Genomic DNA, 24,382 nt, shown 5'->3' on the forward strand with positions numbered 1-24,382 from the left:
AGGCCCTCCGGCACAGCACAAACAGCCGGCAGCGGTAGCACAAGCACATCCACGGCAGAGGAGCCGAATGATAAGACTGGATGCAAATACGACAAAAAAGGAAACTACATAACCCCCCTCACTCGTTCCCTGCCGCTGCATTAGCATATTCTCTATTATTCACATGGTCCCTGCTTCTGAAACTGCCGCTTTTTAAAGATTGTTTTAGGGAGTGATGGGTCCCGTGCAAGTATTGTGAACCCTCTGAATGAAATCTTCTTCTGTGGTGGGGGAGAACCGCTGATCTGTTGGCGTGCAGCAGCTTTTTCAGGCGGGAAATGGACTGAAAACAACTGCGATATGCAGGGATCTGAATCCGGTCCTGAGCTATGTAAATGCCTTTCAAATTTGGCGACATGGATGGAAACAGGTTTGGTAAGGAGGGAGTGGACTCAGGTGTGTGTGTGTGTGTGTGTGTGCGTGGTGTTTGTGCATGACGTGTGCTTTCGTACATACGTGTTAACAGCAACATATTTGCATCAGTTAATGAGCATGTATTTATGGATGCACCTGTGTGACAGTTTGTTTGTACGCGCGTGTGTACAGCAACACGTAGCCCAGAAAAATAAATGTAGGGACACACAATAGATATATCAGATCTATAATTTGAGGATCCTTTAAAACCAGACTGCCCTCAGTGCGAGGGCAGAATTAAAAAATAATTTAGTTTAAAAAAAAAAGATCACCAAAACTACGAGTTGTTACACAGACTTACCCTTTTCCCTTAACAGAAATATGTTTAAACAGCCACTTCGTTGAACGGATACTGTTGTGCATAAGCAACGGCAGGACTGTAATAAAAAACAAATACACATTCACTTAGTACATATTCCTGAAGTCAGCTTACACTGTACAGTAGAAATGAACATGGAAACTATCTAATAGCTCAAACGTATGAAACTAGGGCGTCCAGGTAGCATAGCAGTCTATTCCATGGCCTACCAACGCGGGGATCGCTGGTTCGAATCCCCGTGCTACCTCCGGCTTGGCTGGGTGTCCCTACAGACACAATTGGCCGTGTCTGTGGGTGGGAAGCCGAATGTGGGTATGTGGCCTGGTTGCTGCACTAGCGCCTCCTCTGGTCGGTCGGGGGCCCCTTTTCGGGGGGGGGGACTGGGGGGAATAGCGTGATCCTCCGACGCGCTACGTCCCCCTGGTGAAACTCCTCACTGTCAGGTGAAATGAAGCGGCTGGCGACTCCACATGTATCGGAGGAGGCGTGTGGTAGTCTGCAGCCCTCCCCTGATCGGCAGAGGGGGCGGAGTAGCGACCGGGACGGCTCGGAAGAGCGGGGGGGTAATTGGCTGGATACAAGTACAATTGGGGAGAAAAATGGAGGGGGAAAAAAAAAACGACATATGAAACGTCCATTTTAGATACGTCTTACTCACAGCCGGCGTCCCTGTACGCCGCGGACATGTCATACAACACGGAAATGACACACGCCGAGCCGCTTCACAGTATCAATTATTATTATCGTTACTAACCAATCAACAAAACCCACGCTTATCGGTGTGGAACTGAAATGTGGCTTTCGTTTCTGAACACGACATTTTCGACCGCCACCCCTCTCTCCGGAGGATCCGTATGCTATGGTGACCTCTGACCTCTGGACACAACGCCATCCGGCGGACACCCGTGATGTGTGGTCTCCCACTCAGGCCACGTTTGTGTCAGTGCGCGGGGCGTGTATATTTCTTTTGTGCGTGCACGTTTGACCGTGTACTTTTTGAACGTCCATCGGTCCATCGGTCCATCGCCCCGCCCCGCGGGTCTTTAAATGCTCTGCTTGGTGTCTGCCAGGCAGCTGCCTTCTGAGGGGTGGCGCCTCATTCCTTCTTTAGTACTCTTTGGCCGTGTCACACCACCGCTAATATGTCTGCTCAATTAGTCGGCACCATCCGTCCCTCCGACAGCCTGCGCCCTGCCAGGACTCATTATATAATGCCTCGTTTTTAATCTTAAGTCCAAGACCTTCTTCGTCACCGAGTGCAGTTTTTTTCCCTTTTTCTTTTTGTTGTTGCACTTCTGCTCTCATCTTACTGTGAGGGAGTGCGGCCAGGAGATAGGCGACAGGACAAGCGGAGGACAGGGCAACAGCGAGCTGCTGATCTGTTCCTTTCTTACCGGCGAGTGAACACGCTTCACGTCTGGCGGATGTACGAGTCGACTGTAATGTTTGTGATCTAGTAATGTAAGGTGTTTTGTTCAACTCGGTGTTTACATGTCAGCCGAGTTTAAATGGCGCCGGGCCTGCAGAGACCTTTCTGTGCCTTTCTCTCTCACTGTAATCTAGTCCGATCCAAATGCCCACAGCGTGAGCAGAAACGCCTGCCCGGTAAACCACGACCATACAGGAAGTCCCTGGATTACGAACGAGCTCCGTTTTTGAGTCTGCTCGTAAGTCGAATTTGTATGTAAGTCAATACAGTTACATGTTCACATCTAGTGTCAATTAGTCAAATATATACTATATTTTTTATATATTAAGATACATATAGGAAAAAACTAATTCATAGCAGTACAAGCCTGTTTCGTGCGTCGCGCACTATATATATATATTTGTATAATGTATTTATTTATAATCCAGTGACTGGATTATTTTGCTCCTTATTTTTTGAGCACCTGCCCTACCATTGAGTGTTTCTTCTAACGAAGTTATAAGAGAGGCAAGACTGAAATGGCTTGGACATGTGTGGAGGAGAGATGCTGGGTATACTGGCAGAAGGAGGCTGAATATGGAGCTGCCAGGCAAGAGGAGAAGAGGAAGGCCAAAGAGGAGGTTTATGGATGTGGTGGGGGAGGACAGGCAGGTGGCTGGTGTGACAGAGGAAGATGCAGAGGACAGGAAGAGACGGAAATGGATGATCTGCTGTGGCGCCCCCTAACGGGAGCAGCCGGCAGTAGTAGTAGTAGTAGTAGTAGTAGTAGTAGTAGTATATAGCAGTACAAGCCTGTTTCGTGCATCACACACTCATCAGCTGCCAAGTTGGCTACACAACAAAGAAAAAACCCCAGCAAATAAATGCTATGTTGCCTCGCACCACGCCCCTAGTTGCGGTGCACAGCATCCAATGGGACCACTGGAAACATTGGAAAAGTCACATCAGGAACATTACAACCAATGAGGGAGGGACTGGGGCTCGTTTTGAAAAAGTAAGGGCTTAAAGGGCTTGGGCACTGTTGAAATAACAAAAGAAAATACATCCAATGGGGTACTTCACATACATCATGTAGCGGAGTGGGTCCAGAGCACAGCCCAAAGAGCAGACAGGAGGCAAAACATAAAAATACAACATCCCATAACGTTATTGGCTTGGACACACATCATAAATATAATAATGCAGTAATAACTACAGTACAGTATTTATCATTGAGAGGGAGAATGTGTGTATAGGTATAGAAAACATTAAAGAAACATTTCTTACATTTCAAACTCCCCACCTGCCACCGGCCCTGGAGCGGGTCGCGACCGGGGACTGCGGAAGTTTGACACCAGAAACGAGAGCCCGCTCAGGGCTCACCCCCTACCCCCCGCCTCGCCGGGTACGTGGAAAAAACGATAAGAGCGTTTCACCTCTCTCTGAACGCTTTTATTATTTCCACCTTCCTTTCAGTCGTGATCGTTTTCCTTTTCTTCGATGCGTCGCCATCACCTGCATCAGATTTACGCTTTGCAACCATGATTACGAGGATAAACACACGAAACATTTAAGTGAAAACACAACGCACACAACGTTTACGCGCGATCCGACTTAAAATGGTGGCGACGGCGTGTTGTTCTCCCTCAGGCCGACGAACCGCCTAAAACGCGCAGTGTTTTGAACATCGCGCAAAGGAGTCCGCCCATTCATTAGCACGAGCCATTGTGTGTAACTCCATCCATCCATCCATCCATCCATCCATCCATCCATTATCTAAACTGCTTATCCTGCTCCCAGGGTCGCGGGGATGCTGGAGCCTTTCCCAGCAGTCATTGGGCGGCAGGCGGGGAGACACCCTGGACAGGCCGCCAGGCCATCACAGGGCTATTATATTAATATACGTAGTGTAACGTGCACGGATAGAAAGACTCGCTGGCCCTTAGCTAACGGGTCGGACCCTTTAGTCAACTGGTTAACGTCGCCGTGGTGCAGGAGATCCGGGTTCGCGTCCCGGCTGCAGCGGTTCTCGGCTGCCCCCTGAATTCGCTACAATATTGGGGGGCAGTCATATGCACGTTACACTACCCCCCCCCACCCTGTTCCTTCGGGAAGTGCATCCCCGCGCTTCAGCATATTGGCTCCCTCGCGCCTCTGGGCACACGCACTTCCGATGGCCTCACGGTCTCATCGGAAGAGCGTGCACCCAGAGTTGGAGTCAGAAGTGGGATGGTGAGGCCATGAGGCCATCAGAAGTGCGTGTGCCCAGAGGCGTGAAGGAGCTGATGCTGAAGCGCAAGGACACGCTTCCCGAAGGAAGAGGGTAGTGTAACGTGCACGGACAAGTAGGCTCACTAGCCCTTGGCTAACGGGACGGACCTTTTAGTTGACTGGTTAATGTTGTCGCCCCTGGTGCGGGAGATCCGGGTTTGTGTCCTGCCTGCAGTGGTTCTCAGACTGCCCCCGAATTCGCTACAATATTAATATATCAATATTAATAAACACAATCCCAGATTTCACTGTAGCTAAATCCACTAAAAAGCAGCCGTCTAAATCTACTAAAAAGCAGTGTGTAACTAATTTTTTTTTAAATAACGGGCTTTATGGAGGTCGGTTCGTAAGTACGGGCGTTCGTAACCCGGGGACTCCCTGTACAACAACGGATAGCTTTTGGACTTGCGAACAGTTGACATAGCTGTTTAAATGCTATTTTCTGGCTGATGACATCACCCTTCCTCTTATTCCAGAGCATAGTATGCACGAACTGACTTGATTATAAAATGTACATCTAGTACATTGGGGGCCGGAGGCTGATAGGAAAACCAATACGAATGACGAGGAGGTGTACTATTACTGATGTATTTTTAACTTCAAACTCACCTGTTCGTTCAGGACCGGAACAGACTCAGCTGCTTAGACTGCCGTCGAATGACGTTTAAAGTTTGGCCGAGACGTGGCTGCAGAGCTGTGCTGCTTTGCTTTCTGAATGGTGGAGTTGATATGACGTGAGCAAACTGAGGGGTTTTCATTTTTCTCTGACAAGCTGCTGGCTGCAGCAACAAGCGGCCAGGTCTCCTAACAACAGGAGGCGGCGACCAGAGTAACTCATACCACCTTGTGTCGAAAAACCTCAAGTAACCCTGTAAGGCACTGCTATTATTAATTTGATAAAATGTTCTGTGGTGTCCCTCCACCAAATTCACCATGACAGGGCCCTTATTAAAAATGCAGTCAATAATTAGTGGCATTAACTCAACTTTCATCCTCGCCTCAACCCTTGACTGCAGCATTTTGCCTGAAGGAAGTGGGCCAGCTCTTTCATACCCTTACATCCGGCATCACTAATGGGAAGTGCTCTCCGAGCAGGTAACCCTTCCTTCCTGCTCCTCGGCTTGAACCCTCCGGACCCAGTGGGACGTGCCTCTCTTTCACAATCTCGTGTTCATGCAAGTGGCTGAAACTGACAGCATGCGTCGCGGTCTCATCGAGCAAGCGAGGGATTTATTCTCTGAGGTTTGGAGCTGAGTTATGCCCCTTTTCCACTGCATGGCACTGGCTCAACTCTACTGAGCTTGACTCTACTCGGTTTACTTTTTGGATTTCGTTTTCCAATGCAGGTAGTATCCTCTCACGGCAAAGCCCCATGGGTCATTTGTGGGCGTGTTGAACTAGTTTTTCCTCCCTTGTCCCTTCTGTTTTATTTTCAAAAAAATCAACAAGCCCAACTCTAAATGTGTGCCTCACATGAACAAATGTTAGTGTAATTAAGAGATTAGCTGAAACAAATTTTTTTTTTACATGGAAAGATTATCAGCTACTATAATACAAGTTTCATAAGACTCGCTTTGGCATTTCCTGGTTATAAACAGAGCTGTTCAATTTCTCTCTGACCAATCACTGGTGAGATTGTATTTATAGTTAAACAAAAATCAACAAATTTTATTTAGCGTTCATTTATTTCTATTTAAATCTAAATATTTATTTAAGCGGTTGGGATAATGGATACATTTATATTTATTTATATTTTATTTATTTATTTATAGTGGTATTTTCATGTCACCTTTTAGTATTGGCTCAGCTCACTTGGAACCTCGACGGAGGTGGTACCAAAAAAAAGTACGTGGTACCAGGTACTATCCCTAACTTTTGCCCAATGGAAAACCAAAAGAAGCGAGTAGAGTTGAGTCGAGTCGAGCCGGTACCATGCGGTGGAAAAGGGGCATTAGAGTTTGTCCCTCCCGAGTACAAAACCCTGCCTTCTGGTCCGGGTTCCTCCCCATGTGTCTGGACACATTCCATTATGGGCACGTGGCCAAAAGACAGCCAGAAAACCACGGCCTAATTTCTGCTATCTAATGCCATTAATTCAAATGCAGGATATCAAGGGAGCACTGTGGTGTTCAGCTGGTGGGGTTCTCAAACCCTCGGTGCTGTAGCTAGAATCTGACTGCTTCCTTTCTCCATGCAGGATCGCTCCTGCGAATGAACCCGCACCATTTGGATGGCGATGAACACTAAGAGCTGTTAAATTTGGAAGAAAAACAACAACAAAAAATGAGATTTTCAAGTAGGCAGGTGTTCTCCAAGAACACAGAAGTGGAATTTTATTTTCTATTTTTTGCCAAAGGCATGCATTGTACCCTCGAGTCCTACAGCTCAAGATTCAAGATTACTTTATTCGTCCCAAGGGAAATTTGTCTTGGACACCTCAACTTTCTAACCTAGAATGACTACGCGAGTCTCTCTTTCTCTCTCTCTTATATGTACATGTACACTACCGTTCAAAAGTTTGGGATCACCCAAACAATTTTGTGTTTTCCATGAAAAGTCACACTTATTCACCACCATATGGTGTGAAATGAATAGAAAATAGAGTCAAGACATGGACAAGGTTAGAAATAATGATTTGTATTTGAAATAAGATTTTTTTTACATCAAACTTTGCTTTCGTCAAAGAATCCTCCATTTGCAGCAATTACAGCATTGCAGACCTTTGGCATTCTAGCTGTTAATTTGTTGAGGTAATCTGGAGAAATTGCACCCCACGCTTCCAGAAGCAGCTCCCACAAGTTGGATTGGTTGGATGGGCACTTCTTGCGTACCATACGGTCAAGCTGCTCCCACAACAGCTCAATGGGGTTCAGATCTGGTGACTGCGCTGGCCACTCCATTACCGATAGAATACCAGCTGCCTGCTTCTGCTCTAAATAGTTCTTGCACAATTTGGAGGTGTGTTTAGGGTCATTGTCCTGTTGTAGGATGAAATTGGCTCCAATCAAGCGCTGTCCACTGGGTATGGCATGGCGTTGCAAAATGGAGTGATAGCCTTCCTTATTCAGAATCCCTTTTACCCTGTACAAATCTCCCACCTTACCAGCACCAAAGCAACCCCAGACCATCACATTACCTCCACCATGCTTAACAGATGGCGTCAGGCATTCTTCCAGCATCTTTTCATTTGTTCTGCGTCTCACAAACGTTCTTCTTTGTGATCCAAACACCTCAAACTTGGATTCATCCGTCCACAACACTTTTTTCCAGTCTTCCTCTGTCCAATGTCTGTGTTCTTTTGCCCATCTTAATCTTTTTCTTTTATTGGTCAGTCTCAGATATGGCTTTTTCTTTGCCACTCTGCCCTGAAGCCCAGAATCCCGCAGCCGCCTCTTCACTGTAGATGTTGACACTGGTGTTTTGCGGGTACTATTTAATGAAGATGCCAGTTGGGGACCTGTGAGGCGTCTGTTTCTCAAACTAGAGACTCTAATGTACTTATCTTCTTGCTCAGTTGTGCAACGCGGCCTCCCACTTCTTTTTCTACTCTGGTTAGAGCCTGTTTGTGCTGTCCTCTGAAGGGAGTAGTACACACCGGTGTAGGAAATCTTCAATTTCTTAGCAATTTCTCGCATGGAATAGCCTTCATTTCTAAGAACAAGAATAGACTGTCGAGTTTCAGATGAAAGTTCTCTTTTTCTGGCCATTTTGAGCGTTTAATTGACCCCACAAATGTGATGCTCCAGAAACTCAATCTGCTCAAAGGAAGGTCAGTTTTGTAGCTTCTGTAACGAGCTAAACTGTTTTCAGATGTGTGAACATGATTGCACAAGGGTTTTCTAATCATCAATTAGCCTTCTGAGCCAATGAGCAAACACATTGTACCATTAGAACACTGGAGTGATAGTTGCTTGAAATGGGCCTCTATACACCTATGTAGATATTGCACCAAAAACCAGACATTTGCAGCTAGAATAGTCATTTACCACATTAGCAATGTATAGAGTGTATTTCTTTAAAGTTAAGACTAGTTTAAAGTTATCTTCATTGAACAGTACAGTGCTTTTCCTTCAAAAATATGGACATTTCAATGTGATCCCAAACTTTTGAACGGTAGTGTATATCAACCGCATTGTATGTATTTCAGTGTACTTCTGAATATCAGCATATACATAGCAGCACTCTGCCCCTGGACACGTTGGCCTGCGTATGGGGCTGCTGTATGGAGCACTGCATGGACGGCTGCTCAGAAAATGGATTGGGAAACGTGAAACTGACAACTGTGCAACGACTTCATCCGATTATTGTTCAAGTCCCGGTGAACGTCCAGCGGCCCGTACCCAATTAAATTTCGCAATAATTAAATAAGACTCCTTTTACGTTTCCCGTCAGTCCAGTTGATCTGACTCTACAGTTGGTCCACAAAGCTGAAGCTCCTCCACTAATAAATGTAGGTCTATCATTACTCCGTGGCTGCCAGTGAAATCTGGGATTAGTTTTGAAAGTCCTTTCAACTACATGTAAGCGCCATTGTGTCTTCGAGCGCTATATCTGCGAGATGGTGTGCCAGCACAATCCTGAAAGGTCCCTTAGGCCCTCAGACCGGGAGCATCTGGTCATTCCTCGGACTGTGTTAAACATGAAACGGTGATCGATGCTTTTGTTATTGTCCAGTTGTCTGAGTCAAGAGACATCCTTAATTAATTAGCAACAATAGCTTGTAAGCTTTTTTATTATTCGCCTGCCTTCCAATTATGTCTAAAGCCGTATTTCCTGTACTGTGTGTCCCCCCGCATGTTTTACTCTCTCTGTCTTAAAGTTTAAGTATCTGGGTTTTACTGTTCTGCTGTTTAATATGTATTTATGTTTCTGCTCCGCCGTAAAGCACCGTGTAATCACAGCCTCTAGATAAAGTTTTACTCTACGTACATAATCACTTCCTAAGAAATGAAACAGGAGCTGCTGTTGACCAGTAAACGCAGATGGGCGTAGGTAGTATGTGGTCTACAGTAAATACAGTATGCCTAAGTCCAGATGTCTTTCGTCCGAGCCCTGCGTTAGGTGAATTGCTTTGGATGAGACAAAATTCCCACTGAGCTGTGCCAAGTCGGTTTCCAACATCGAACATGTGAAATTTAACCTTCACCAAACTCATTTCTATCTTCTCTTAACTCGCCAAACGAGTTTTAGTTCCTCAATATAAAATGGACGGATTCACCACCAGCCCCTGTGGTATATCCGGAAGAACAACACGGTTTTGAGGTTTGTGTCTGACATTCTTTACAGGTCACCTTAACCAAGGGCAGACATTATGTCTGTGTGTGTGTGTGTGTGTGTGTGTGTGTGTGTACCCATAAATAGGTTCAGTAAGTAGGGGTTGGAATCAGGTGTGTGACCTCCAGTGATCCATGTGTTCAAGGTACACAAAAACAAGAAAAGGTTCAGGGAACAAGGGACGTTGCCCTGCTGTGTGAGCAGGATGGCGCCCCCTTGCAGAAAATCTGATTCGCCTCCCTACTTGTACTGGCAGTCACGGGGAGCTGAAAATGTTTATTACTTTCAAATCGACTGACTTGTTTAAGCATATACAAGGTAAACGCAGCTTTTCAAAGCGGTGTGAGTCCATAAAAGGTTTATTAACATATATATTGTGTGTAATCGATGAAGCGAAACGCAAAACTGCATTTTGGATTTTTTTTTTAGGGGTTACATTATGAACACAGAAGATAATTCAAATGGTCAAAAAGATGTTTTAAATGGTGCTCCATAAATAGACAATCTGGCTCGCCATTCTAACAAGCATGTCCAACGTTATATGGGCCTGAAATTACAATTAACTTTTTTTAAAGAAAAATCAAAATTAGCATAAGAGAGAGAAAAAAGAAAAACATCCAGCAAAAGGTCAGAGGGACACTTTCTCTAATGAAGGGCAACTGGCAGGCGCTCATGTTTCAGCATTAGTTTGCCCCTTCATAACACCCACAAGACCATCTTTGGTCTCTGGGTGGTAAATTTGGAAGAGATCTGACAAGGTGAAATTGTACAGATTGGACTATCTGTATTCCAAAGGGGTAGGAAAGGGGAACTCTTCAACTTAAGTGGCATCCACCTTTAATGATAGCGCGGTCCTTTGTGAACCAAATTCACATGCGTCAAAGCAAATGTCGGCACGCTGCACTGCTGATACCGTGTGTATCTGGCATTAAGAAGTCAAAGAATCCGAATGGTGGGAAATGGCATTCTTTCCTGTAGGTGTTCCATCGAGTAAAATAAATGGCAGACTGTAGCTTTTTAAGTGGCTAATGTTCGAGAACATCCTGATTATTTCTGTTATTTATAATTAGCAAAAAGGGTGGCATGGTGGCGCAGTGGTTAACGCGGTCGCCTCACAGCAAGAAGGTCTTGAGTTCGAGCCCCAGGGTAGTCCAACTTCGGGGGTCGTCCCGAGTTTGCATGTTCTCCCCGTGTCTGCGTGGGTTTCCTCCGGGGGCTCCGGTTTCCTCCCACAGTCCAAAGACATGTAGGTCAGGTGAACTGGCCATACTAAATTGTCCCTAGGTATAAATGTGTGTCGGCCCTGTGATGGCCTGGCGGCTTGTCCAGGGTGTCTCCCCGCATGCCGCCCAATGACTGCTGGGATAGGCTCCAGCATCCCTGAGACCCTGAGAGCAGGATAAGCGGTTCAGATAATGGATGGATGGATAATTAGCAAAAAAAATCTTTATAGAGAGAAAACTCCATAGTAAACATACAGTACTGACAGATATTGGACAATATCTGGACAATATACGAAGACTTAACAGTGTTAGTGTAGGGTCCCCGGCATCCTACGGACAAGCCCCCAGGTGGAGGGAGGTTTAAATATTCAGAACAACGTTGTAGCCATGTTTCCATCAGGGCTTTTTTAAGCTCACTATGAAGTATCACGTTAGAAAATCTGGACGGAAAAGGCATAATTCGATAAAAGCTTACTCAGTATTGCCAAAAAGGTTTTCATACTCACTTGAGGTGGTTTTCACTTTTTTCCATAGTGTTTATGCGCTAAATGGATGACAGAAACGCGTGTCGATCAAAAATAGAATAGAATTTAATCGAAACGCTCAGCTGTTTCTGAATTTTCACTGGTCCATCTATGCACACACGACCTAGATACGAGAAACTGTGTTTTGAGTTGTATTCCCTTAAGCAGATGTAATGGGAATGCAGTTTATTTTTTGCAACTCTAGAAACAGCCGTTTAAAATTCGCTGGACAACCGGATGGAAACATGGCTGTTGTAATCACCCTGACGGCTGTTTGTCATCTGCATATAAGCTGATAAAGAAAATGAAAATAAACAATAATTTCACAACCCCTTTTTTTTTTTTTTACATATTGTGGAGTTAGAAAACAACGAGACAGGAGACGTGAGAGTAGACGTAGTCGAGGTAGTTTACTAGCTCCAACTTTGCATGTCATACGTTCGACAACGACACTGAACTGACTGTGAACCGGAAGCGGAAGTGCATTATCTGACGCCTCGCCTCTTCCCTTAAAGGTACACCGTCCTCTTAGGTGAATGTCTCTCGATATATAGATGTGGGTCACCACAATATACAGCTTCCAGTGTTGCATTTGTGCCAAACGGTACCAAGGGGCCGGGCTGCTGGACAGGACATCAGTGGCAGATTTAAAGTGATACTGACATCAAAATCTGAAAATTCCTATTGACAGGCTATGTTCCGAGTTGGAACGTGACCATGGAGAAATTCAGTGGCCAAAACAGCGCGTCTGCGGCCACTCGAGAGAGAGAGCTGTGATTGACTGTAGATGGTGTCCAATGACAAATTGTGCCGGTGGATATGTAGACATCAGTCAATTTGCATATAGGGTATGTCCGTAGCGAGATGCTATAAAACCACGGAGAAGCCGTTCTTTCACCCCCTCCTGCTAGCTACATGGCTCGAGTTTGTGCTATTTTGCTGAGACTTTATTATCGATCTTGCTACGACGTATTGCTATCTATCTATCTATCTATCTATCTATCTATCTATCTATCTATCTATCTATCTATCTATCTATCTATCTATCTATTTATCTAAATATCTATCATCTACCTATCTAACAGTTATTTAGATCACCGAATCCTCCTCCTCGAAACTGTAATCCTCGCAGAGGATCTCCCTCTCGCTATCTGACATTTTTGTAAATAACAAGTGACGAGCGGTACCGAGCCCCACCCACCCACCCAGGAAGACAGTAGCCAATAGCTTTGAATTCTCAAAACCACACCTATTTTCAGTTGTGATTCAAACCCCAAACTTAAAAAAATGTGTTCAGAAAGGGCATGTCAGTCTCTCTTTAACATGGATGAAATGATCTTCCAGTGATGCCTGGTGTTGGTGAGAAGACACATGTGAATTTCATTGAAAAAACAAAAACAAAACATCATAAATGGACGGATGAAATCTGATGTTTTCTAAATCAACCGGGGATCACTAAAGCAAAACTTGTTCGTGTTCACGAAGTTCCCAGACGTTCGTCCTCATACCGAGATATTCACGGTCTTTAACGCACCAGCAGCGTCGGCCATGACGGTGGCAGGAGCGGTAGCGATGCCGTCGTGTTTGGAAGAGCAGCGCCGCTTTAAGTGTGATGTCAGATAATGAGAAGATTAATCATCTGGTAGAAAGAGCAAGCCCACTGGGCCTGTCTCTGGAGGAAAGAGAGCTACAGTGGGCTATAAAGAGAGCGGCTGAGTCTACAGGGGGCTCTGTGCACACAGCTCTCTCTCTCTCTCTCTCTCTCTCCCTGTTTTCAAGTCTCGCTTGCCCTCTCCACAGAGGAGAAAAGAGATACTTCTCCATCCAGACCACTGCAACAAAAGAGTCTTGAGACCCGACCACCACTCAAAAGACGTGTTGAGAGAAACCAATATCATTACTGGCAATGCAAGACCATGGGGCACTGAAAAGGCCAGCCGATGAATGGAGCCTGATGGGTTTTCACCGAGGTCAAGGGGGGCCAACGCTCCAAACTCTGCTGGCAGACCTGAAGATGGTGGCGTCTCTTTTGTTTTTGCCAGACTCTCATAACATCAGGCGAATGAAGGCTCAGGGTTTTCCATTTTATTTCCACCGACGTGAATACCTTACAGCAGAAAGCCTCTTTTGACACCAGTTCGCCCGCAATGTCATTGAATACGTATCATTTCACGGCGTGTTGTGCCCTAAGGCAGCGTGCCACATGCATGATGAACAAAACAGCGGCGGGGACACGCAATGATTTTAGATTTTAAACACTAAAATGATGATGGAGTACTACATATAGAGTGGTATTTCATCCGGCTCCCCTCTAAAATGTAATTACACCTTCTGAGCTGAATCCCGCACAGCACATCGATGACTTTCAAAAGGTGCCACGTTTATCAAGCGGATGCTCGAGGGCCTCCGAATGGGTTACGTTTGCTGACAGCTGGTCCAGCTTCATGGAGTAGCCCTCTGCACCCCCGGCCTGTCTACCCTGACACGTCAAGGGTCGCCTCCGTGTTACTGGTCTCAAACAAACAGGTTACAACAGCGAACGCACTGTGAGTCGCACAAAGTCTGTGGCAGTGGCCCAGACAGAACTTTCTTTTGAAATGAAGATCAAAGCCCCGTCGGCAGCGCCGGGGCACGGCGGTGCTCAGAATATTCATGAATAGGAGACATCTGTCAGCAACTAGACAGTGTCGGAGGCTAGGAGGGAGCGGGGGTGACATTTGTCTCCCAACAACGAGGGATGCGCTTCAAATGGGGGAAGGCAAACATCGGGTGCTTTAGTTTTAGGATGCAGAGGATATTTGTCTAAAGGGGACCTGAAAATGAGGGGGGGGGGCAGCTTGAGGATTTTCCAGGTTTTTCCGTTGCATGAAACGTGGCAGATTTGCATAATACCTATTTCATTATACAATGCCGTCATCATTTATATGACCTTTGCTTTTTTCTTTTTTCTCTCTAGTAAGTTCACCTCTATGGGTCTGCAGAACACTGCCCTTCCTCAAGGCACAGCAGGTTGGATTTAAAGTTGCGTGGAATGTCATCTCAGATTTCATTTTCATATTAAGGATGATCTTTTGCATAGCGCCCTTAACTGTGGCTCACTTTATTGCATACACACACACAAAAAGACAAAACTGCAAGCGGAGAGGCGTGTGTGCATGTGTATGTCAAGTCAAGTCAAGTCAATTTTATTTCTATAGCCCAATATCACAAATTTGCCTCAAGGGGCTTTACAGCAACACAACATCCTGTCCTTAGACCATATTTGCGAGGGCCAATCTAAGTTTTTAACCATAAGAGGGTATATATTTTAGGGTTAGGAATGAAATTAAATCCTTTCAGCATCCTATGTTTTGAAGAGTGCATGTTTGAGTTTGACTTATTTGACATCAAAAAAATATATAAAAATGTCATACACTACGACAAATATATATTCATTGAAAAAAATGCAGAAGATAACAAAATAAAGTTAAAAGATAACTTATTTCCATCGTGGTCCTCTTACAAAGATAGCAAGACAAGCCACAGCTGACTAAGGCACCCTATACCACCCCATAGGCTACAGTAAAAAAACAACAACAATACATCCTTATACATATAAAATAACAAAGAAAGGCACCTATTACATCCATATATACATATACACAGCAGCCACCTCACCAGGCATCCCCACACACCCAACAAAGTGGCCACTCCCATCTCTGAGTATGGCCACTTCATTAGGTGCACCCAACAAAGTGTCCTCCGAGCGCACAGACCTACATACATACCGTACATACACACACACTTACACACATACACCCACATGCATGTCTAAGTCATTCTCTCATTTTGGTCAATTAACCATTCCCCACATGCATGTTTAAACCTATGACAAGGCTGACGATTTTTATCTCTACTGGAAGTCTATTCTACTCTACCGTTGCCACATACAGAAAGGTATTTTGCCTAGAAGAGGCCATAAATCTACATGGTACAATTTCTGTGGCCCTGCCTCTAGTTGAATAGCCATGTGAGTCCCTAAAGAGCATACAATAATTCTTAAAATGCCCTTGCCTATATTACCTTGCAAGATCTTATGTGTTAGTCTCAATTTCAGCAGCCTTACCCTATTTTCTACCGTCAACCACTTTAATTCCTTGAATTGGGAAAGGATAACATGAGTCATGGGGCTGAGGTTCAATACCACCCTGACTATGTAGTTTATTTTGAGCTGTTTGAAGTTTAGTTTTAATCCCCTTCAGGGTGCTACTGTACCATGTAGTACAGGAACAGTGAAAGTGAGGCTGCATTAAAACTGATGCTAACATTTTCAGGATTTCCTTATCCAAAAAAATGGGCCTTACATGCCAGAAATTTGATTTTCTGGTTCACCTTGGTAATAACTCTTTGTCCCATGATCTGTTCACTCAAGGATCTGTCCAACTCACAGCCCAAGTATTTAACAAAGGGTTTTGGCAGCAATCGGTCTCCCACTGTAATAAAAGAGCTTTGAGGACCTTCTCAACCTTATTTTTGAACCTAATAATATAGTAGATTCGGTTTTCCCAAGATGCTAAGACAGTTTATTTTCAGACAGCCAGTTACTGATGTTTTTCAATTCATCACTTAACTGGCTCTCAACAATGTCCTTGACCTTGTGGGAAACCAATAAAAGCTGAGTCATCCGCATAGAGAAAAAGATTACATTTACAAACAGATTTAATGTCATTAATATATAACAGAACAAGCAAAGGACCTAGGACACTTCCCTGTGGCACACCACTGTTGATTTCTCTAGCCTCAGATAAAGTGCTATTAATATCACCTCTGACTATCAGTCAAATATGATCAAATCCACCCAAAAGCCATGCTACTAAAGCCCAAAGCTTTTAGTTTAGTGAGCAGAATCAGATGGTCAACAGTGTCAAAGGCTTTCTGAAGGTCTAATAGTGCCATGCCATAGAATTTACCCAAATCAATCTCTTTCCTTATATACTTAAAAAAAATAGTACCCAAATCAATCTCTTTCCTTATATAATCCAATAGAAATAATAAACACGTATCTGTTGAGTGTTGCTGTCTAAAACCACATTGCATTTCATACAACAAATCAGTTTTGCAAATGTAGCTGTGAGCGCATATATTATTTTCTCCAAGACCTTTGATACAACTCCCAAAATGGAACTTGATAATTTCCCTTCCCCTCTATTTCCTCTCTTTCTTATACAAAGGAATGACTCTTGAAACTTTCAAATCTTTTGGGACTCTGCCAGACTCAAGGGAATGCTTAAAAACATGAGTGACATATGGTGAAATATGTTCAGCAACATCTTTCAGAAATCTGGCAGGCATTTCATCTAAGCCAGTTGCTTTAGAACATTTAAGATCTTTCATTAGCTTTATCACCTTGTCCTTTGAAACCACAGAAAGGCCAAATGAGTCTTCTACCGCTCCCAAATGAGAATAGTATTTAAACATCGATTTTCAATCATACATCCCAAGATTTCCTGGCAGATTATCTACAAGTTGTTTGGCTACAGATGTGGGAAAAAAAGTTTTTAAATTATCTACAACCTTAGAACGATCAGAGGAATGCTCACCATTTATGTTGACACAGATATTATTTGCCTTAGTCTTGAGCCTTTTGCTGTACCCAATTTGTTTCAGAGACTGCCAAAGTTTCTTTGGGTTACTTTTGTGCTCGGTTATTTTATCACAGAAAAATGCCTTTACTCTTCCTGATCATCTTTTGCACCATATTGCTCAGTTTCTCATGATTAGCTAAGTCACCCTGATCTTTGGACTTCCTAATAACTAAAAAGGATTTGTTTCTCTTATTAATAGCGTCTAGAATATCACTATTCATCCATGGTTCAGACCTCTGATTCATTCTTATAATCTTAATAGGTGCAAGATATGTAAGTTAATGGATGTAAATTAATCACAGTTTATGACCTTATAAAACGGAAATTATAAAGGCAAAAATAAAAGAACGCAAAGCATAAAAGAAAAAACCAGGAAAGCCTCATCAGTGTAACCAGTAAACTGTGTTTAAAAAAAAAATGTAGGGTGAATGTTAGAACTAGGATTAGGTTAACGTTAGAGTTAGGATTAAGTGTAGCTCTGATGGTTAAGGTTAGGTTAGGGCTCTGGGAATGAATGTGGTTAATGAGACGTGCTTACAAGCACGGAAAAACAAATGCGTGCGTATGTGTGTGTGTATGTGTGTGTGTGACAATGATCACCTGCTCTGGCTGCCATGATACTCCGGTGCAGGGTTCAATGGGGTGATATTTGTCATGTGGAGGATGGTCGGTGTCAGGAGTGATGCCACAAAGCAAAATACACACCTGCCGAGAGGCTCACATGTCCGGGAGAGGGTTCATGGAGGTCACCTCTGAACTGCTGCAACCTCAGGGAAGACCTGAGCTACCACCGTATTACCCCAAAGAGCTTTGATAAAATTTTGTCGACAAGATAGGCTCATCAACAGCCATTTATAGAACGATTTTTTCCCCATTTTTAATTTACAATTCATTGTTAGTGTTAATGATTTCATTGCTCCATTCAGCTTGCTATAGAAGCAAGGTTTTTGAAACCACCTTAACGTCGGTATAGCATTTGTACATGATAATGGCTGGTTGTCAGTGACCATGTAGTTTCCTCATAAAAAATGGCTTACCCATGCTTAAAGTTTCTTCAACAACCACACCAATATCTGCACCCATAAACTGTCACTGACATTTGTTGAGCTTTTGTAGAAAAGCTACTTTCATAGTTTGTTTGAAAACACAAAGCAAGGAAGAAATAGCCTACATATGTTTGAAACTGTGATATCAGTGGAGTTTATTAGTAATATAATCTAATGCATTAATTTTTCCAAGGTGACCCTGTCATGGCCTCGGCTGTGTCTCCAGTTGTTTCCCTTGTGGTGCTGCGTTTCATTTTTACCCCAGTGTCTCCTGTTTTCCCTCGTCTGTGTGTGTGTGTGTGTGTGTGTGTGTATGTGGTGTGGGCATGGCTTCCTTCCCTGGCACTCTCCGGCTCCCTCCTGATATGCGCCTCATTCACCTTACCTGGCCAGTCTTCACACCTGCCTTCCATCAACTCATCAATACATCTACTTCAGTTTTCCATCCACTTGTCGCCAGATCGTCGTAGTCGCTCAATCTCGGCGGCTCTGCAATTGTTTATTTAGTTATTCCTCATGTTGTTTGTGTTACCTGTATTAACAGTATCTTCTTGTGCTTCCAGGACCACTACTCTCTGGTTCACCTGCCCCGCCTGCTCGCTTATCCTGCTCAACTCAGCTTTGCCATCTACCATTCAGCTCAGCCATCCACCATCATCTCTCTATTTTCTGCCATGCCTACCATTCTCATTCCCCTTTATTCCTACAATAAACCCCTTTTACATTACTCAATTTCATCGTTTGTGTCTGACCACTCCCACTCAGACCACTTCTGCCAAGCTCTCACCACCCACAGTGCCCTTGTGGGACAACAAGACCAGGCTCTTCGTGATGTCGTGGAAACCCTCAAGTCACTCTTGACCAATGCGGCCCAGATTGGACATCAAGTCAACCACCTTTCCTCCCCAGCCCCCGAAGCCCCGGCTAGCCCTCCTGCTCCAGTACAACCTTCAGCCCAGCTAGCTCTCCAGCCCAGAGAACCACTGCCAGATTCAGATAGTGGCCCACATCCCTGAAACAACTTCAGTAGTTTCTGGGCTTTGCAAATTTCTATAGAAGTTTCATCAGAGACCACAGCTGTGTGGCCACGCCTCTTACACCACTAACCTCTTCAGCTAACCCATTTTTCCTGGACCCAAGGCAGATGCTGCCCTCACCAATCTGAAGAGAGGCTTTATTTCTGCACCTGTTCTCGTCCAATCAGACCCCTCACATCGATTCAGCGTAGAGGTTGATGCCTCAGATACAAGGGTTGGAGCTTTTTCTTTCCCAGCGCGCAGTTTCTGACCAGAAACTCCACCTCTGTGCATTCTTCTCCCACCGATTGCCCCCACTGAGCGGAACTATGATGTTGGGAACAGGGAACTGCTCGCAGCTAAGCTCACATTGGAGGAATGGAGACACTTGCTGGAGGAAGCAGAACACCCATTCATTGTTTGGACGGATCACAAGAATCTGGTCTACATCCAGAATGCCAAGCAACTTAATTCCCGTCAAGCCTGTTGGATGCTGTTCTTCAAATGATCAGTTTCACTCTCACTTATCAACCCAGTTCCAGAGACATCAATCCCTGCACCCTCTCCCAGTAGTTTGTCCCCAACAACAATCCATCTAAACCGGATACCATCCTTCCCTCATCGTGCGTGTGGCCACAACCACCTGGGAAATTGAATCCCTTGTCAATGAGGCCCAAAAGACTCAACTGGATCCAGAAAATGGCCCTGAAAATGGTCTTTTTGTACCTTTTTCTGTCCGCTCACGGGTCCCTCAATGGATTAACACCTCCCGGTTCGCCTGTCATCCAGGTATTAGTTGAACCTTGTCCCTTCTTAACGGCATTTCTGGTGGCCTCTCATGCATGCTGACATCTGTGCCTTAATGCTCGCTTGCACTGTATGTGCTCACAGTAAAGCCATCCACTGCCTTACTCCATCCCCTTCCAGTCCCAAGTCGACCATGGAGCCACATTGGCCTTGACTTTGTAACCGGCCTTCCGCTACCTCAAGGTAACACCATCATACTCCCAGTTGAAACCAGTTTCTATCAGTCCATTGTGCCCTCCGGCTGGTCGCCCTCCACCCACCTGGATCATTGATAACCACCCAGCCTACACTGTCCAGCGGCTGTTAGATGTACACTGCTAAGGCCACGAATACCAGTATCTGGTGGACTGGGAAGGATACGGTCCAGAAGAACGCAGCTGGATACCTCGCCAGCTCATCTTGGACCCCTCCCTCATCTGGGACTTCCATAGACCACCCTGACAGGCCTGGTGCCTGGAGCCTAGAGACTCTCGTTGGGGGGGGGGGGGTCTGTCCATGTCTCCAGTTGTTTCTATGTGTTTCCCCATTTCCTGCGTCTGCAGTTTTCCCCTGTTGGTCTCTGGCACTCTGGCTCCCTCCTGATTTATGGCTCATTTACCTTACCCGCCCAGCCTGCACACCTGCCTTCCATCAACTCAACCGTATGTCTACTCCAATTTTCCATCAACCTATCGCCAGATGATTGTTTCAACCACTATGGTAGTCTCTTGTTCTCAGCCGTTCTGCAATTGTTTATTCAGTTATTCCTCGTTTTTTTTGTGTGTGTGTTTTTTTTTTTGTTGCTTTTTGCGTGTTTGCCGTGTCTCCTTGTACTTCCAGGATCACTACTCTACGGTTCCCCTACCCGCCAGTCACGCTCACTTCCTAGTCCATCTGTCCTGCTCAGCTTTGCCATCTACCATTCAGCTCTGCCATCCGCCATCTCTCTACTTTCTGCTTTGCCTGCCATTCTCATTCCTTTATTCCTACAATAACCCCTTTTTACATTACTTAATTCCATTGTCTGTGTCTGCATTTGGGTGTGCTAGGGGTCACACAGACTAGTCAACCTATCGATTTTACTGATCTGTGATGATGCATTAAGCTTAACGTCGACTAGTCACTGATCATGTGATTACGACATTAACAACATGTACGCCTCAGAGAAGACAACAGGTGGTGGGACATGACAGCAAACCAGTAGCGCAGGGGTCGGCAACATGTGCCCACGGTGGCACGCGAAGCCATTAACACGGGCACATGGAGCAATTCAAAACAAATATTTTTTCATATATTTGTTTTGAATTTAACCTCCACCTTAACCCTAACCCCGCCCTAATCCTAACATTAACCAACCCAATCAATGGAGACAACAAGTACTGGCCAATCAGAGGCAGACTTCCAAGAAAAGCAGTGGGCTCCACAATAATTCATAAATGAGGCTTATCTCAGCAGGTCAGAGGTCACATTTGATGGGTTACCAAAGACACGATCATCAACAGGACCAAAGAAATGCCTGTTTCTATGAGAACTGTAGAGAGGCGCATTACAGACATGGCTGAAAATGTAAGGCACTAGCAAACTCTTGCAATGAAAGATGCGTCGGTATTCAGTGTAGCTCTTGACGAGAGAGCGGATGTAAACGACATTCTACGTCTAGCAGTGGTTACCGGATATGTGACAAGGAAATTGGTAAGACTAAATTGGTAAGATTAAATTCATTTTCTTTTGTGCCCTAGTAATTTTCATACATTTGCACAAATAATGTGTGTGTGTGTAGAGCGCAGATCTGTTGGCATGCGGAATGTAGATGGGGAAACAAGCAGCAGCAGTAAATATATAAACATAAATACTCATTTTGAAAATGAACTGGCACTGCGGTCTGTGATTTCTTTTTAACTTTGTAATGTTACAGGATATCCAAAAGGTTACTGACTCCTGCAGTGGTGGTACATCAAGTATGTGGAAATACTTCACTAAAGATGAAACCTGTGCTACTGTCACTTGCAAAATATGCAAGTCCACTCTGAAATACAACAAAAATACAAGTCCCATGCACACTCCTCTGAAAAGTGCACAAGCTGCACACTAGCTGCTGAGGAACGACCCAAATCATCTCGACAGCAGTCATCTCACCAAACGCCCTGCCATAACAGAGAAAAGACCAATTTGCAGGTGAATTTCACTGTCAGAGATATTAGACCTTTAGCTGCAGTACCTACTGTATTTTCTGAACCTGGCTATGATGTCCCATCTTACAACACACTGTGGAATACTATTAAACACCACTACGACAGTCAGGACCAAAAAGCAAAAACTATGACTGAGGAGGACTATGACTGTGAGTAGATTACGGGCCGGATCTTACCTGAGTTTTCCTCCTCAAGTGTTTTTCCTGACATTTTAATTTTTCTTTTTTTTTTGCACTTAAATGGGAGTTGTATCGCATATAAGTTATTGTTGCATACACTGATGCAGCTGAGTTGCAATCTATTGTTGTTTCTACTTGTTTCTGTTCCATGTAAATGGTGTATGAGCTGTCTGTTGTCAGCATATACATTAAGTTTTGCTAATACAGACTGTCCCTTGTTGCAAAGCGGTCCCTTCTGCCGTGGTTTTGTCCCTGATGTCATCAGCGACTAGTCAAGTTCGCCTCAACTTTCATCATGTAAGTCGATTTTAAAAAAACTCGAAGTCATGCAACCCCCTAGGGTCCACCTCTTTTGATCATAACAAACCGCAGTTTTATTTATTTATTTTCTGACACAAAACGGCAACCAATTTACAATGCAAATGTCAATGATAGGGTCGAGTTGTCGAAAGGCTGGAAAACAACTTAGGGCATTGTGATAAGGGACAGACAGTCATAGCAATTGACTGTAACTGAATAGAAAGTAAATGAAAATGACTAAGATGAAAAGGTTTCATTCTAAAATGCTATTTATCCATTTCTTGGACCAGACAATTCTCTCCTGGAAAGTCTGTCGGCACATCAGGAACTTGGAGTGCTGACAAAATGTAATTATTTCGAAAGGAAAAATCCCAAGGTAATTTCAGATACTTCTAATGGTAAATCATTGTGTGCTTTTGCTTTCACGGCAGCAATCAATATGGTAATGTGTCCATCAGTTCAGCATCACAATCTGATTTTACTAAACAAGTGAGTTTGGTGGGTTCGACTTTGTGCGTTGCTCTCGTAAAACAAATACACCCAAACATGACAGTTTAAAAGAGGACTATCTCAGTATATGTAGGCAAGAGAAACGCAGGCATCGACTGAGGGATTTTTCTGTATGTGGAGCATGCAAAAATAAAATTTAATGTCTTCACAAATTAAAGAGAAAAAAAAACAAAAACTGAAAATGCTGCGTCTTAACTATGCCATACAGTTTTTCCACATGAGAATTGTGCACTGATAAGAAACATATTAACAGGAACATACTGTACCACAGATGGGAGATATCGTGTTTTTGGACCACAACCAAAATGATGGACGGATATCATTGTGTTGCCACGTGGCAAAGACACTGTTTCACATGAAGCAGCTGGGGGATCATCTGTCTGTTCTGCTGTGTTTGTTGATGAGGAGCTTCAACTCTTCATTTCGTGGGAGTCTCCAACTGCCTGAACTCTCTGGGCTGTTTTGTTGTTGTTGGAGTGCTCCTCTGCATCATTTCACCTTCTACGTCAGAGTAATTGATATTGACAGTGTCAAGAGACTCAAGACCAAACAAATTCATAAACCGGCAAAGTCGTAGTTGCCAAGCTGCTTTGTCATGGTATGAATATTTCATAGGGGTACACAAACAGCATGACACGGGGGTACACAACGCTCCCGTTACTTTTACATAAATTAATTACCCCCGCGACCCCACCCCTCCATAGCAATTAGAAATTCTGACGAGGTAAACAATAGCCATGAAATTAGTTTCTGAAAAGTTTGCATCCCCACACATAGGTGTCTCCATTGAGAGAAAAAAAAACAAAAAATAATATTGTTCATAACTTGTAACCACATTAAAACCTCACGAGGGTCAGGTTTAGCATCTTCTGAGTACATATACAAACAATTTTCATTCTAATCTCACTTAACAAGAGGGGTTATTTGATGTGGGAAGTCATTGTCTGCATCCCTGCCACAGTGAAATGGATTCATTCGGGTAAAAACCAGCCAATGTGCATATAGGGACTAATTACAGTCACATTGGCCCGGCTGTCAGGGCCGGGGCCTCACTGGGAGCGGAGAACCCAACCGTCTTATCAGAGCACGAGGTCAGGAGGGCACTGAAGTGGGTCAACACCAGGAAAGCAGCCGGTCGTGATGGCATTTCAGGTCCTGCGCTGACATCTTGGCTCCTGTGTTCACAACCATCTTCAACCTCTCTCTGACCCAGTCTGTGGTCTCCACATGCTTCAAACGCCAAATTATTGCCCCTGT

This window comes from Lampris incognitus, chromosome 15, assembly GCF_029633865.1.
Source record: "Lampris incognitus isolate fLamInc1 chromosome 15, fLamInc1.hap2, whole genome shotgun sequence".
NCBI classification, from domain to species: domain Eukaryota; kingdom Metazoa; phylum Chordata; class Actinopteri; order Lampriformes; family Lampridae; genus Lampris; species Lampris incognitus.